The 14,382-nt window shown below is 40.5% G+C and overlaps 1 long non-coding RNA gene across 2 annotated transcripts in view; it reads left to right on the top strand.

Moving 5' to 3' along the window:
• The window catches only part of LOC125113418 (uncharacterized), an 89,281-nt gene extending 75,129 nt beyond the window's left edge, over nucleotides 1–14,152 (top strand). For both annotated transcript variants that reach the window (XR_007131447.1, XR_007131446.1), the window contains exon 4: nucleotides 14,007–14,152. This is a non-coding gene — a long non-coding RNA (uncharacterized LOC125113418). The remainder of the gene's footprint in view (nucleotides 1–14,006) is intronic.
• Nucleotides 14,153–14,382: the final 230 nt, after the last annotated feature.

Below are 14,382 nucleotides of genomic sequence, written 5' to 3'. Positions count from 1 at the left end.
AGAAAGTGTGTGAAAGGTGATTGATTACAAAGGGCATGAGAAAGTTTTTTGGAGGCAGATGTTTCGTATCTTGATTGTGATGATGTTTTCACAGGTGTAGTCATATGTCCAAATTTACTAAATTTTATATCCTTTAAATCTCTGCAGTTTATTGTGTCATTTATACCTCAATCAAGCTGTAAAAATGGAAGAAAAGGTCACAAGATTAAAAAAAAAAAATGTTGTGCAGGTAGTTCACTGCTCAGAGGGCCCCTGCCAAGGGAAAAATTGGGGTCTGAAATCCTCATGCAATGCACTCCTGCTTCTCCCAGATTCTCCTGGTCCTGGTTGTTTTAATTAGAGGCTCAGCGGCCAGACCCCACACTATTGTGACACTTATTTTCGGCGAAGTCGGCATCCTGTTCGGAGTCTGAGGTTTGAGGCCACTCTCAGCGCCCTCGTTCTGGCAGGGCTTCCCACTGTTGACTTGTGTGTCATAGTCTGTGGTTTAGGCACACAGCCATTTTCTTGTATTGCTGTGGGAGGGTTCTTTTTTCTTTTTTTTTTTTCTTTCTTTCTTTCCTTTTTTCTTTTTCTTTTTCTCTTGTTTTCCATGTCTCTGGGCTTTAAGGGACTGACGCAGAGTAAAATTTCCTTTACACACATGTCTTTGAACAGAAGTCAGTCAAATGCTTCAAGACAGTTGGGGATAGATCTGTTATTACTTGTCTTCTCACAGTGTAGCCCAGGGCTGCTCCAGAGTAAACATATGCTGCATCAGTTTTCCCTCCTAAATATTTCCCATCTCTTTTATCCACACTGGGACTCTTCTGATGCGTGCTACCATTATCTCTTCTTTGGTGACTGCACCAGCCTCCAAACTGGCTCCCTCCCATCTGGCCTTGCTCCCGTCTAATTCTTTCTCCACTGTACAGAATAATAATATTGTTCTATCACCAATCTGAGCATGCAACTCAAAAGGAGCCTGTTATTCTTAGGATAGGGTCCAGATTCAGACATGTAAGAGGTATTCAGTAGGTATTTGTTAAGGGAAAGATGGTGAGGCATCAGGAGCCTCGGGCCCTAAGATAGAGCTGAGATAAGTTACTGAGTTCCCTCCTTTGGCAGTTTATTACATCTTTCTTTGCTTCAGCTTTTCTGTGTATAAATACCTCCTCTGACCATCAAACAAAAATAAGATAGTGGATGATGAATGTCTTTCTTCATGTCTGCCAAGAGGTAGATGCCAAGGTAGGACTAGATATGCAAGGGATCATTGGGCATGGGTGCAGGGAAGAGCCTCCCTACTGTGTTGGAGGTCTGGCGCCTACGGAAGGGGAGAGGGAAGAAGGACCTGCAGACCACGGTGCAGTTCCAGGAAAGGTTTGCATAGACCAGTGGGAAGTCCTGCAACAAAGTCCTCCACAGGGAGCGTCCTGCCTTTGGCTAGAAAGGGTTATGGCAATACCCCCACCAACCTCATGCACTGGGTAGAAGCAGTCTGCAGGAAGTATGGCCTCAACACCAAGTTGGTGGTGGATCTAAAGGGGCTATAGCTCCCTGAACAGGAGATCTGACCAGTGCATTTACATCCATCACAAGTGAGAAGCCCTTTGAGTTAGGAGACAATGCGTTAAGTAAACAAAAGGAAAGAAGAAGTCATCTTTCAGTTGTCCTGGGACTCTTTATCTTGTGGGTTTCACATCATGAAATCATCAGCCTTGCTTTTTAAGTTTCTTCTTCCTGCTACATTCCTTTTATCCTTTCATTACTGGTATCAGCACATTTATGCAGAAGTTGGCAGGAACAAAGATACAAGAATTCAGGTCATTTGCGTGTGTGCGTGTGTGTGTGTGTGTGTGTGTGTGTGTGTGTATACACACGCGTGCACTATTGACCAAATTGCTGGACCCAAAATATCACCTCCCCCTCCTTTTTTTTTTTTTTTAAAAAAAACTCTTCATTTTTGGGAAATTCTTTTCTTTTTAAAATAATAGCATGCAGCAAAGTGTCTATACAAGTATTTCTATCTAATGATGTTACATTATATTTTAGTAGAAAGTTTTAAAGTTCCAGACTTCCATCAACACCAATAAAAATAGTTATACTGCATTATGATTATCTTCTGTACATTATCTCTTATTGGCATTTTCTTTAACTATGGATTTTCCTGTGGTTTTCGAATTTGGAACAAAAAGGATGCTCCCCAAAGCCACTATCGCCAGTGTTTTTTCTGTACCCAGAAGAGAACATGTTCTTAAGAGTGCTTTTATTTCTTTAGGCACTTAGGATTCATTCAGGAAGTTACTTGAGCCGGGGCCAGGCAGAGGAGTAGACCATTCAACTCTTGACATTTTCCAGGCCTGTGTGTCCAGAACTTAGTGACCCAGTTCTTCTCTGTTGGCCTATATTCAGCTGAAAAGTCATCAGGCTTATGAGGCATTTTGTTTTCTTTTAAAAAACCAAAAAACCTCTCTTGTAAAGAAAGTGAAGAATTAAATAAAATATGCCACTATAATCTTGTATAACCTTAAAATCTGGCAGGGCCGGTCTGTAAAAACAAGCCTGAAAGCCAAGGCACGTAGGCCTACGAAGCAGTCAGACCTGGGGGGATGTTGGCCAAGGAAGCCCACCACGTGGTCAGAGCCAAACCCAACTCTTGATTTGGATTTTTTTCCTTAAGCACACCTAACAGGGAGGAGGAGGGCGTGATCACTGAAGGACAGAATTCGGGTGTGATGGCCTGACGTTTTTCCCCATACCTTCTCTAATGGTGGGCAGAATTCAAAATCAGAGATGAAACGGAACATCGTCGTTGAAGAGAAGGCTATTTCCATGTAGAAACATGTAGATGTTCCCGCATCCTTTCCTTAGAAGGCAGACATTCAGCATATCGTGTGTCCAATCTGGTCCTCGATGCTGTGGGTGAGAGACAGTATGTAATTTAATCTTTGCGTTTTTATGAGGTCCTTATTACTCTCTCTGTTTTGCATGAAAGAAACCTAAGTCTCAGACAGGTGAGAGAAGTTACCTAAAACCGTATAAACCAGTCAGAGTTGGACTCAAGACTCAAATCAGTGTGCCTGCCTCAAAACCTCAGCTCTTTCCGGGGTGTCACAATGCCTTAAACAGAGAGGCAGCTCTTACTTTTCCAGCACTCACGGTTTGCTTGAGGAGAGAGATGAGTTTGTGACATAACTGCGAGCCAGTTTTATATTTATATAAAGTATAAATGTATTTGAGGATGAGTCTGGAGTCTGCAGTCTACACAAAGGGAACGCCGTGGTGCTTCCCAGTGGGTAAACAGATTTCCCCTCTGCCCTCTCTTCGGCTCCAGGCCTCCCTCATCCTGGCCTTCGTAGGCATCCCACCCCCCCCCCCACAAAAACAAAAAACCCAAAACCCTAGCGGCCCTCAGATGTGTATGCCGCCTACTTTCTGTTACCAGTCCCTGCCTTAACTTTGTCAGCTGTCACCCCGTTGGTCCGCCTCAGCATGCTGTCAGCGTCCACCGTCCTCACCTGCTTCCTCCTCGAGCCCTGCGCTCCTGGGTCCATTCTTGCCCTCCTCGCAGGATCCCCGCTCCCTTGTTACGGCATCTGCAGTCTTCACCGAGTTCCTTCTCAGGCCCCGAAGGTACTGCTGTCTCTTCCCATTTACAAAAGACTTCCATCAAACGGCCTCCTAAATCTCACCCTTTGACATCCTTCAGCCTTTCTGAGTCAGGCTCCTTGCGATTGGATTACTTTTTCCCCAGGTAGTCCTTGATGTATCCTACTCAGATTTCTATCCCCTGGCTCTCGCCAAGGTCACTTCCTACTTACCAAATTTTTAGTATCTGCAGGGTTGTCAGTTTCCAGTCCTTTTTCTATTAGCCTGCTCCTCCTGGTTAACCTCTTCCCTTTTCTGTCATACTCTACATCCCTCTCTTCTTTGGCTGCTTTTTCTCAGTCATCTCCTTCCATATCATAAATACTATGATGCCCCCAAACGTTTGTCTTCGACTCCCTTAAGTGTAACCTCACTCTCACCTGACAAGCTTAATTCTCACTGATATTCCATATTCATTCAGTTCAGACCACTTCCCTGAACACGAGCTTCTTAACACCACCCTAAATGGGTGTCCTGCAGTCTCTTCAAGTCAAAGTGTTCCTTACCTTATATTCCGAACCTGACCCTCCACCCAACCCCACCCCCGCTCATCTTCATCAGTGTGACACCTTCATGGGCCAGGTTGCCTAACCCAAAACCTGAAAACCATCTGAGACACCTCTCTCCCTCCCTCCCTCTCTCTCTCTCTTCCCCTGCTCTTGATCCCCTCCTAAATATAATTCATAATGACTATTTCAGGTCCTTTTGTTTCACCAGGTCTTGATCTCCTGAACAGTCCCCTGATTTGTGTCCTGACTCTTGCTCCTGCAATGCATCCCTCATGTTATTTCCAGATTACCATTATAAAACCCATAATTTTGGAATCCTTGTCAGCTGTAGCAGTCATTCCCACTCCTTAGTGTAGTATACACATTCCTTTTTCATCCCATCCCACTCTTATCTTTCTTTCTTTCTTTCTTTTTTTTTTGTCTTTTTGCCTTTTCTAGGGCCACTCCCTTGGCATATGAAGGTTCCCAGGCTAGGGGTCTAATAGGAGCTGTAGCCACCGGCCTACACCAGAGCCACAGCAACGTGGGATCCGAGCCTCGTCTGCGACCTACACCACAGCTCGTGGCAACGCCGGATCCTTAACCCACTGAGCAAGGCCAGGGATCGAACCTGCAACCTCATGGTTCCTAATCAGATTCTTTAACCCCTGAGCTACGACGGGACCTCTGCATCTCATTCTTATCTTTCTAACCCCATCAATTTACACTCTTCCCTATAACTGCTTTCCTCTGCCCTTTTCCTTGGTGCGTGTGACTTCATCTCTCTGGAATTCCCCTTTTCTCTTATTTTCCCAGTGAGATTATTCATTAAGAGCAATTTTATTTCTTTCTATCTAGAGCGCCCCTGATTCTCTTCATGAGGCCCACGACTCCTTTCTCTGTACAACCGTCCTTCCTTACATATACCTCATTGATATACTCGTTGTAAAGCATCACAGCCTTTTCCTTAAAGGGCTGTCTTCTGCTCTGGACTGTGATCTCATTCAGAGTAGAGGACTCAATTTCATCCTAATCCAGCTGAATTTTCAGCAGCACACCCAAATGTAGTAAAAGTTCTTTCACCACTACCTAAAGATATTCTTAAAGTATTCTTAAATGTTAATTGCACTTATCTAAATCAGTTAATTCTCTATCATACTAAATCCTTCATTGAATGGCTTTCTACTGGGTTTAGGTATATATACCTTATCTACCCTTCCAGACTGTCAAGTCTTGGAGGCTTTTTACTTTTATCAGTTATCTTAGGGTAGGAATTACCTTCATGGCTCAGCAGAAGCAATCCGATTAGTAACCATGGGGTTGCATGTTTGATCCCTGGCCTCACTCTGTGGGTTAAGGACCTGGTGTTGCCATGAGCTGTGGTGTAGGTCACAGATGCGGCTCAGATCTGATGGTGCTGTAACTGTGGCGTAGGCCGGCAGCTACTGCTCCAATTCAACCCCTAGCCTGGGAACCTCCAGCCCTAAAAAGCAAAAAATAAATAATAAAAATTTAAAAAAAATAAAATTATCTTAGGGTGGATCAGTTCTCATGTAAAGCTAGGTAGTCCAATCTAGATAGTGGCAGCATTTATTATTAGGCCTGTGATATTATCACTGGGATAGGAAATTCACAGTTGTCATGAAACCAAACACTTTTTATGATTATTAAAGAATTCTGGGAGTTCCCGTCGTGGCGCAGTGGTTAATGAATCCGACTAGGAACCATGAGGTTGCGGGTTCGGTCCCTGCCCTTGCTCAGTGGGTTAACGATCTGGCGTTGCCGTGAGCTGTGGTATAGGTTGCAGACGCGGCTCGGATCCAGCGTTGCTGTGGCTCTGGCGTAGGCCAGTGGCTACAGCTCCGATTAGACCCCTAGCCCGGGAACCTCCATATGCCGCGGGAGCGGCCCAAAGAAATAGCAAAAAGACAAAAAAAAAAAAAGAATTCTGAACCAAATAGACAAAAAAGTATTTGATTTTGAGCTAATTAATTCACACTCCCACTTCTCACAGATAAATCCATTATTGGCTTTGCATTCAGAGCTTTGGTTTGTCACTTTGAATGTTGTGTAATATTTTTGTTATTACTCTCTGGAAAATGCTCATGTAGGTGTAGTCATTGATTTTCAATTCTTATAGCAAAATTTAATGAAAATCCATAAGATGTATATTTTCTTTTTTTTTCTTTCTTTTTTTTTTTTTTTTTCCCCACTGTACAGCAAGGGGATTGAGTTATCCTTACATGTATACATTACAATTATATTTTTTTCCCTACTCTTTGTTCTTTTGCAACATGAGTATCTAGACAAAGTTCTCAATGCTATTCAGCAGGATCTCCTTGTAAATCTATTCTAAGTTGTGTCTGATAAGCCCAAGCTCCCGATCCCTGCCACTCTCTCCCCCTCCCATCAGGCAGCCACAAGTCTCTTCTCCAAGTCCATGATTTTCTTTTCTGAGGAGATGTTCATTTGTGCTGGATATTAGATTCCAGTTATAAGTGATATCATATGGTATTTGTCTTTGTCTTTCTGGCTCATTTCACTCAGTATGAGATTCTCTAGTTCCATCCATGTTGCTGCAAATGGCATTATGTCGTCCTTTTTTGTGGCTGAGTAGTATTCCATTGTGTATATAGACCACATCTTCCGAATCCAATCATCTGTCGATGGACATTTGGGTTGTTTCCATGTCCTGGCTATTGTGAATAGTGCTGCAATGAACATGTGGGTGCATGTGGGTAGAGTTTTGTCCAGATAGATGCCCAAGAGTGGGATTGCGGGGTCATATGGAAGTTCTATGTATAGATTTCTAAGGTATCTCCAAACTGTTCTCCATAGTGGCTGTACCAGTTGACATTCCCACCAACAGTGCAGGAGGGTTCCCTTTTCTCCACAGCCCCTCCAGCACTTGTTATTTGTGGACTTATTAATGATGGCCATTCTGACTGGTGTGAGGTGGTATCTCATGGTAGTTTTGATTTGCATTTCTCTAGTAATCAGGGATGTTGAGCATTTTTTCATGTGTTTGCTGGCCATCTGTATATCTTCTTTGGAGAAATGTCTATTCAGGTCTTTTGCCTATTTTTCCATTGATTGATTGGCTTTTTTGCTGTTGGGTTGTATACAATTGCAAAAAATGAAAAAAAAAAAACACTCAAGCAGATAATAACAGGAGACCATCCAATAAGATGTATATTTTATATTATTGCATTGATGACATCTTCTAGAGGAAAGGGTCAGCAGCTGGTGTGCTGGGTTAATCCGAGTCAGAGGACAGCCCAGTTGGAGCAGGACAGTCAGCACAGGATCTAAAGGGAGCAACTCAGGAAGTCTGAGAGGACAGGGCAAGAAGACTCATATTCCAGGTTCATGGTCCAGAGACAAGGAGAGCATCTGGACACCTCCAGACCAGTCTCTGCTGTCTCTGCAGCATCTTGCTCAGCTGCTGCATCCATACAGGCTCCTGCAACACCAGCCTTGAATCAAAGGATTAGTCAACTTCGCCTAGAGAAAATTTAGTTGCTCAAAAGATGGAACTTTTTAGGTCCTTGTGGTTTTTCGCAGTTCTGGAAAAGTTGCTTCAAATATTTATCCAGATGCAGGTTCCTTGGATCATTGTTTTAGAATGAACTTTATTAACTAAACTTGATCCAGGAAAACTCTATAATCAGTTTTGTTATTAAGAAACTTGATTTTCATTTGATGCATTCCTTCCTTCATTTATTCATTTCTGGGACGTGGTCCAAATCTTATATAAAACATACACAGAAAGAAAGAAAACAAGTGGCCTCTTTATATAAACTTTTGAAGAAGGAAATGAAGCCACCCAAATGTGGCCTATGCCATCTGTGGTCTGTGATAAATAGCAAAACTAACATTATATTTTTTCTTTAAATGTTAACTATAAAATATAAAATCCTTTTTATTAGCACCAGATGTCAAGCATGCTTATTAAAATGCCACGGTTTATTAAATAACATCATTTTGGACTCACTGAACTAGTAAAGACTATTTTTTTTTTGCGTTTATGTTAAATGTCTAAAATTATGCATTGCTTACTACTTCTATTCAAATATGTGAATAGTAATATACATATACCAACGTTTAAATTTAGAAGTAGAAAGATATACATCATGGGCTGAACTGAAATAGTTTTTAATCCCCAAAAGTAGATTTTATGTTTATTGAAATTTTTGTATTATACTGAAAACAAGAATTACTTTCTATATCTCAGATCTAAAGGGAATTGGGAGAGGATCACATGAAAATAAAGAGTAAATTTTAAATTATAGTGTGTATTCTCTCTAGACTTTTCAGCAGCTTTTTCTATGATTTTCATAGTGTAGTTATTTGTGAGGAAATCTGTTTTCTTCTGTTTCTCCCCACACCCCCACTAAGGATTACAACAGCCTTTTCTCAGCCTGCGTCAGGGAAGGGATAGTTTTGACAAGTAGGTAAGAACCGCTACATAGAATTTTTGCAGAAATCAAAAGTCTCAGAAACTTCTCCATAAAGCAATGCTTGGAATATTTTGAATTCAAATTTAAAATCAATAATGAGAATTTAGTATGATTATTAAAGAACATTAAATTTTCGTTTTATTTTTTTCATGAACTGATACTCTGGTTGAGCCTCTTTTAGCAGAGCTCTTTGAAATGACTCTTGACGTGCAGATTATAATGCGTCTAACATTTCCTTTTCTCTTTCATTGTTACATATAGTTTGACCACGACCTTTTAAGTAGCCAACATGAGAGAGATTAGAAAAAGGTTTTTTGAGATATAAATTCACCTGCATCACAGTCAGTCAGTCTTAAATTATTTGGGCCAAAGTCAGTGTGTAATACTGACATCTCTTACAATTGTCTGAGGAAACCAGCTTTCCAGTGGTAATCTGGTGATTAACCTTATCTGTTCTTTGCTACTTGGACATTATTCTGTAAGGTTTAAATCAGGGTCACTGCTGAATATAATTTACTGAGTTTGAAACTAGCAGGTGTATTCTGGACAAAGTAAAGAGCAAATAGTAAAATGGCTTACATCTTTTCCCAAGAATTTATTTACTTTGGGATTTTATCTGCTGCTTTTGGTTTTAAAGTTTTACTACAAGGGCACTAGGAACAAATGCACCCTTTGTGTTGCAGGAACAGCAGGTGTTGAAACAGCTTTTTGGTTTCACTTGGACAATAGTGGTTAATGTATTTATCGACTTGATTGATCATCACAAGCCCCAAGGACCATAGCCTCCCAATAAAAAATTATCTGGATGTTTTTATGGTTATCTAGTGTTGTTCTATTCATTAAATCTACATATTTGTCTATGTGGCAAGGGATACATATCTGGGTAAGTTTGTTCCAAAGAGCAATTGTGTATTAGATCCATGTTCCTAAAACTAATTCCTAAAGTGTTGTTATTCTTAGACTGTCTATATTAACATGGATTTATAATTGCTCTGGCTTTAGAGGTATTAAAAACTTATCTTCGGGGAATCTTACCAAATGAGACAAAGTGACTCAAACATACTTCAAAGGAATTTACTAGGATTTATCTATAGGTAATTCTAACTGTTCTAGAGTTTCTGAATCTCCAGAGAGATAATTACCTGCCCTTATCCATCTATAGAACAAAGAAAAGGGGTCAGACACCCAGCCGAGTACTAAAAATGTGCTTCTATATGTCGACTAAACATTCAACAACTAATAAACTTCCAGAGGAGGAACCCACTGATTGTCTAGAGATTTTTACTCCAACTGCCCTGGCATCAGTGGGTGACATTCTCCTGCATTCTTCTCCAAAGGACACCCTTCCTTCTTTATGTTTCTGGAGCCAAGTGTAATCTCTTGATGACTTTAGTGGGTATAAATAATTATCTCCGAGTTAGTAGCAGTTCCTTTATTATCTGCCCATTAGTCACATTTTGGATCTTAGAAATATCTTCTATCTGGATTTGCAAACAGAGGGTTTTTGAAGTGTAAGGTAGTGGGAAGCTAACAAGTGGCAATAGCACATGTGCATCTAGAGATTTCCTTGTGTGTTTTTCTTTTTAATTGTGGAAAAATACACATAACATAAAATTTATTATTTTAACCATTTTAAGTTGACAGTTTAGTTGCATAAGCACATTCACCTTGTTGTGCAATCATCACCACCTTCATCTCCAGCACTCTTTTCATCTTGCAAAACCGTACCCACGAAACAACAGCTCACTATTCCCTCCTTCTCCCAGACCCTGGCCTCTAATCATTTGCAGAGAAAATTATTATGCTAAAGCATTGCTATATATCCATCAGGAAATATATATTCACCATATTTATGGATGTTTTAGAATGGACGTAGCATAAAAATATATCTATTTATTTATTCTTTGTCTCATCAATTTTCCTGGGAAAGGAGTGTCCCTTCACGTCTGCGTCTAATTTTTCATGTATTATTGAAATGGTTACATGCATTAGGGGTTCATTTTCAAATATCTCCAACATCTTTAAACTTTAGTAATACTTTCTAATTTTTTTTCAAGGAACACTTGCTTTTGTTGCTTTAATTTCATGTGTTTAATTTCTACTTTTTTCTCATTATGACCCTTAACATTAGTATTTGTCGTAGTTCATATGCATTCATCAGATTCAAACTCTGCACCTAAAAGGTGCATTAAAAATGCATCATTCTGTATTTAGAACTAAATGATACTTAACCACACTTTTGTCAAATACTCTTATCTGGGAATCCCTATTTCACCTGGGTTGCATTGATTTGTTTTGGAATCAAGTAATCTGACTTAGTTCTTCTGTCAATGATTATTTATTATTATTAACATTTTAATGTGTGAGTCACTCTGTTAACACTCAGTCTCAAGGAGTGGTTGAGGAAGCCTACTTACTATACTCTATTTTCTTTTTAAACCCTCAGGTTGACATTTCTCTGCAGCAATTGGTCTTAGCTCATGTGTGAGAACTTTTAAACATCTGAGCTTGAAGAATCTCACGGGGTTATTTCTACACTGAATGATTTTTAAAACATTTATGATATTTAAGAATAATTCTTAATATTTTATCGTGTTCAGGTAACAAAACTTAGTTTTAAATTTCATTCTACTTGCTATTCCAAGTCAAATGGTCATTCAATACATTTTCTTCTGAATCAAGTCAGACCCATTTAAATAGGATGTACTACCCCTTGAAACATGATGTTGAGAAATATGGAGAGAGCTTTCTCCTCCTCTGTGTCACAGTGTCTCAGTTTTTACCGTTAGAGGTTCAGTACTTGGTGTTTGTTGTCAAATGATGCCCTTTAAAAAGTGAATGTCCTTGGGAAAAGTGACTCTTCTCATTTTCAGTCATTAATCCTTCCGTAGATTTGCTTTTACCTGGTGTAAATATGAACAGTGATATAAAATAGGGTGAGAGATAGAGAATAAAAAATGAGGTGGGAGGAGCTATGTATCAAGGACAAAGCTTTAACTCCATTAGCATTTTGCCTCTTTCATCCCTGACTCTTGTAGAGTATTATTAACATGATGCTTTGAAAAAGTTAGTAAAATTTGTCTCCCTTTTTGAGAAGTTCCTTCAGTATAATCAACAGATAGTTACTGTTACATCTCTTCTATGCTACACTTGTTGCTCAGCACGTCATATGAATTATTGCACTTACTCCTCAAAAGCAACGCTGTTTGCTTGATGAGGAAATGAGGCTCAGAGAAATATGGTAACTTTATGAAAAGGTCGTGCAGCTATAAAATGCCCTTCTGACTGCTAAATATATGTTCTTACCTTCTAAACGATTTGTTCTTAGGGTAACGGGGAAGCATTGAACAGTTTCAAGAAAAGTGACATGATCAAATTGTATTTTAGAACGTTCACACTGGATGTGAATAGATTGGAGGGAAATAAGACTAGAATCAGGCTAGAAGTTAGGAAGCTGTTAGCTGTTGTAATTATCTGAGCATGACCTGAATGCTGCCTGGGATATGGATGTGAAAATGAAAAGAAGTAGATGGAGGCGTTCCCGTTGTGGCTCAGTGGTAACGAACCGACTAGTGTCCGTGAGGATGCAGGCCTCCCTCAGTGGGTCGGGGGTCCAGCCTTGCCATGAACTGTGGTGTAGGTTGCAGATGCAGCTTGAATCCCATGTTGCTGTGGCTGTGGCTATGGTGTAGGCCAGAAGCTGCAGCTCCAGTTTAATCCCTAGCTTGAGAACTTCCATATGCTGCAGGTGCAGCCCTAAAAGAAGAAGGAAAAAGAAAAAAGTAGATGGATTCAAGCGAGATTTGGGAGCAGGCATCAACAATTTAACTGGAAGAACAGGAGGATCTGGGGGTTTCTGATTGGAGCAAGTAGGTGGATGATTGTTTTCTTCGGTGGCAGCAGCTGTGACAAAAATACCATACACTGCGTAGCTTAAACAACAAATATTTGTTTCTCACAGTTCTGGAAGCTAGAAGTCCAAGATCAAGGCACTGGCAGATTTGGTGTCTGGTGGAAACTCATTTCGTGTTTTGCAAATGACCATTTTCTCACTGCGTCCACACATGGTAGAGAAAGAACTCTGAGTACTTCATCCTCTTTTAAGGGCATGAATCCCATCATGGGGGATCCATCCCCATGACTGCATCTAAACCAAATTACTTCCCAAAGGCCCCACCTCTAAATACCATCATGTTGGGGGTTTGGCTTCAAGAAATGAATCTGGGGAAGGGCATGCACATTCAGTCCATTGCAATGGCTATGCCTTTCTCCAGGATGGGAACACGGAAAAAGGATCAGTTTTGGGCTGGGTGTATAAGGGGGTGGCTAATGTTGAGCTCTGAACATGTGGTATATGAGGTGTCTATGAAACGTCCAAGCGCTGATGTCCAACAAACAATTTCCTCTATCAGCCTGGTGCTCAAAGAAAGACACATGGGGAGAAATATAAATCTGGAGGTTATCAGAATACGGATGGAAAGCAGGTGAGATCACCCTGGAAAAAGTGCAAAGGGTAAAGGGAGGCCAGGCCTGTACCATGTCTGAAAAACAAAATAAAACAAAAGCAAATGAAATCAACATGCAAGAAGGTAAAAAAAAAAAAGGCGAGGGGGAGTCCACCAAAAAAAAAAAAAAAGTGAGAAGGAGTGGCTAACGAGGTAGAAGAGACAGCAGGGACTGTGTGGGAGAAAGGAGCCCAGAAAGACAAAGTTTCAGGAAGGAGGAGAGCTCAGCTGCCTTGACTGCTGTCACATTACAAAGAGAGAAAGTGAGACAGGAACTGGTTTTAGGAGATTGTGGCGACAGGAGGGTGGAGGAGTAGATGACCAAAACTAGACTTCAGTCTTCTTCTAGTTGCTAATGGGCACATAGTATTGTGTAAATCTTTACATAAGTCAGAGAAAAGTCAACTTCATGCATCTTCCTTGTCGATGAGTGCTTTAATAACTTTTTTTATTCCAGATGATTTTTGTACACTGAAATCATTCAATCCTAATACGCTAGCTGGCATTTTACTTTCATTTCTGGAGGCCATTCAATTCTAAGTTTACAGTCTGATTTTTTTTTTTTAACTCAGTGATGATATCCTTGATGAAAGCAGTGTAATTTTATTTATTTATTTATTTAGTCTTTTTGCCTTTTCTAGGGCCGCTTCCTGCGGCATATGGAGGTTCCCAGGCTAGGGGTCTTATCAGAGCTGTAGCTGCTGGCCTACACCAGAGCCACAGCAATGCCAGATCCCAGCCTCATCTTCGACCCACACCACAGCTCACAGCAATGCGGGATCCTTAATCCACTGAGCAAGGCCAGGGATCAAACCCACAACCTCATGGTTCCTAGTCAGATTCGTTAACCACTGTGCCACAACGGGAACTCGGAAAGCAGTGTAATTTTAAAATACTAAGAGAGTTTTGTTTTTTTTACACAGGTGCTCTCCAACAAACGAAGCAAAGAGAGAGCAGGTAAGTCTCTCTGATGAAGTCTGTTTTACTGTTTGTTTATAAAAGTTGTTTGAAGAGCCTTGCCTAGTCACTGTGGGTTTAAGCACAACACAAATCTTGCTGAAAAAAATGATAGTCATAGTATAATGTTAAATCAAAGTATATCCTTATCTTGAGACTGGTCAGTTCACTTAGTTTTCTCCTGGTTCTCATGCAGCCATACCGTGGGTTTAATTCCCGTTTTGTATAGTTAGTTCCATACAGAAAGACATTTCCTTTGCAGAACTGGACCTGTTGTGATCATTTTACTCCATATATAAATATCAAATCATTATGTTACACACATGAAACTACTATACTGTG

This window comes from Phacochoerus africanus, chromosome 13 (genome assembly GCF_016906955.1).
Source record: "Phacochoerus africanus isolate WHEZ1 chromosome 13, ROS_Pafr_v1, whole genome shotgun sequence".
Lineage (NCBI taxonomy): Eukaryota > Metazoa > Chordata > Mammalia > Artiodactyla > Suidae > Phacochoerus > Phacochoerus africanus.
Note: the sequence above shows the minus strand (reverse complement) of the source record. Positions and strands in the feature narration are given on the sequence as shown.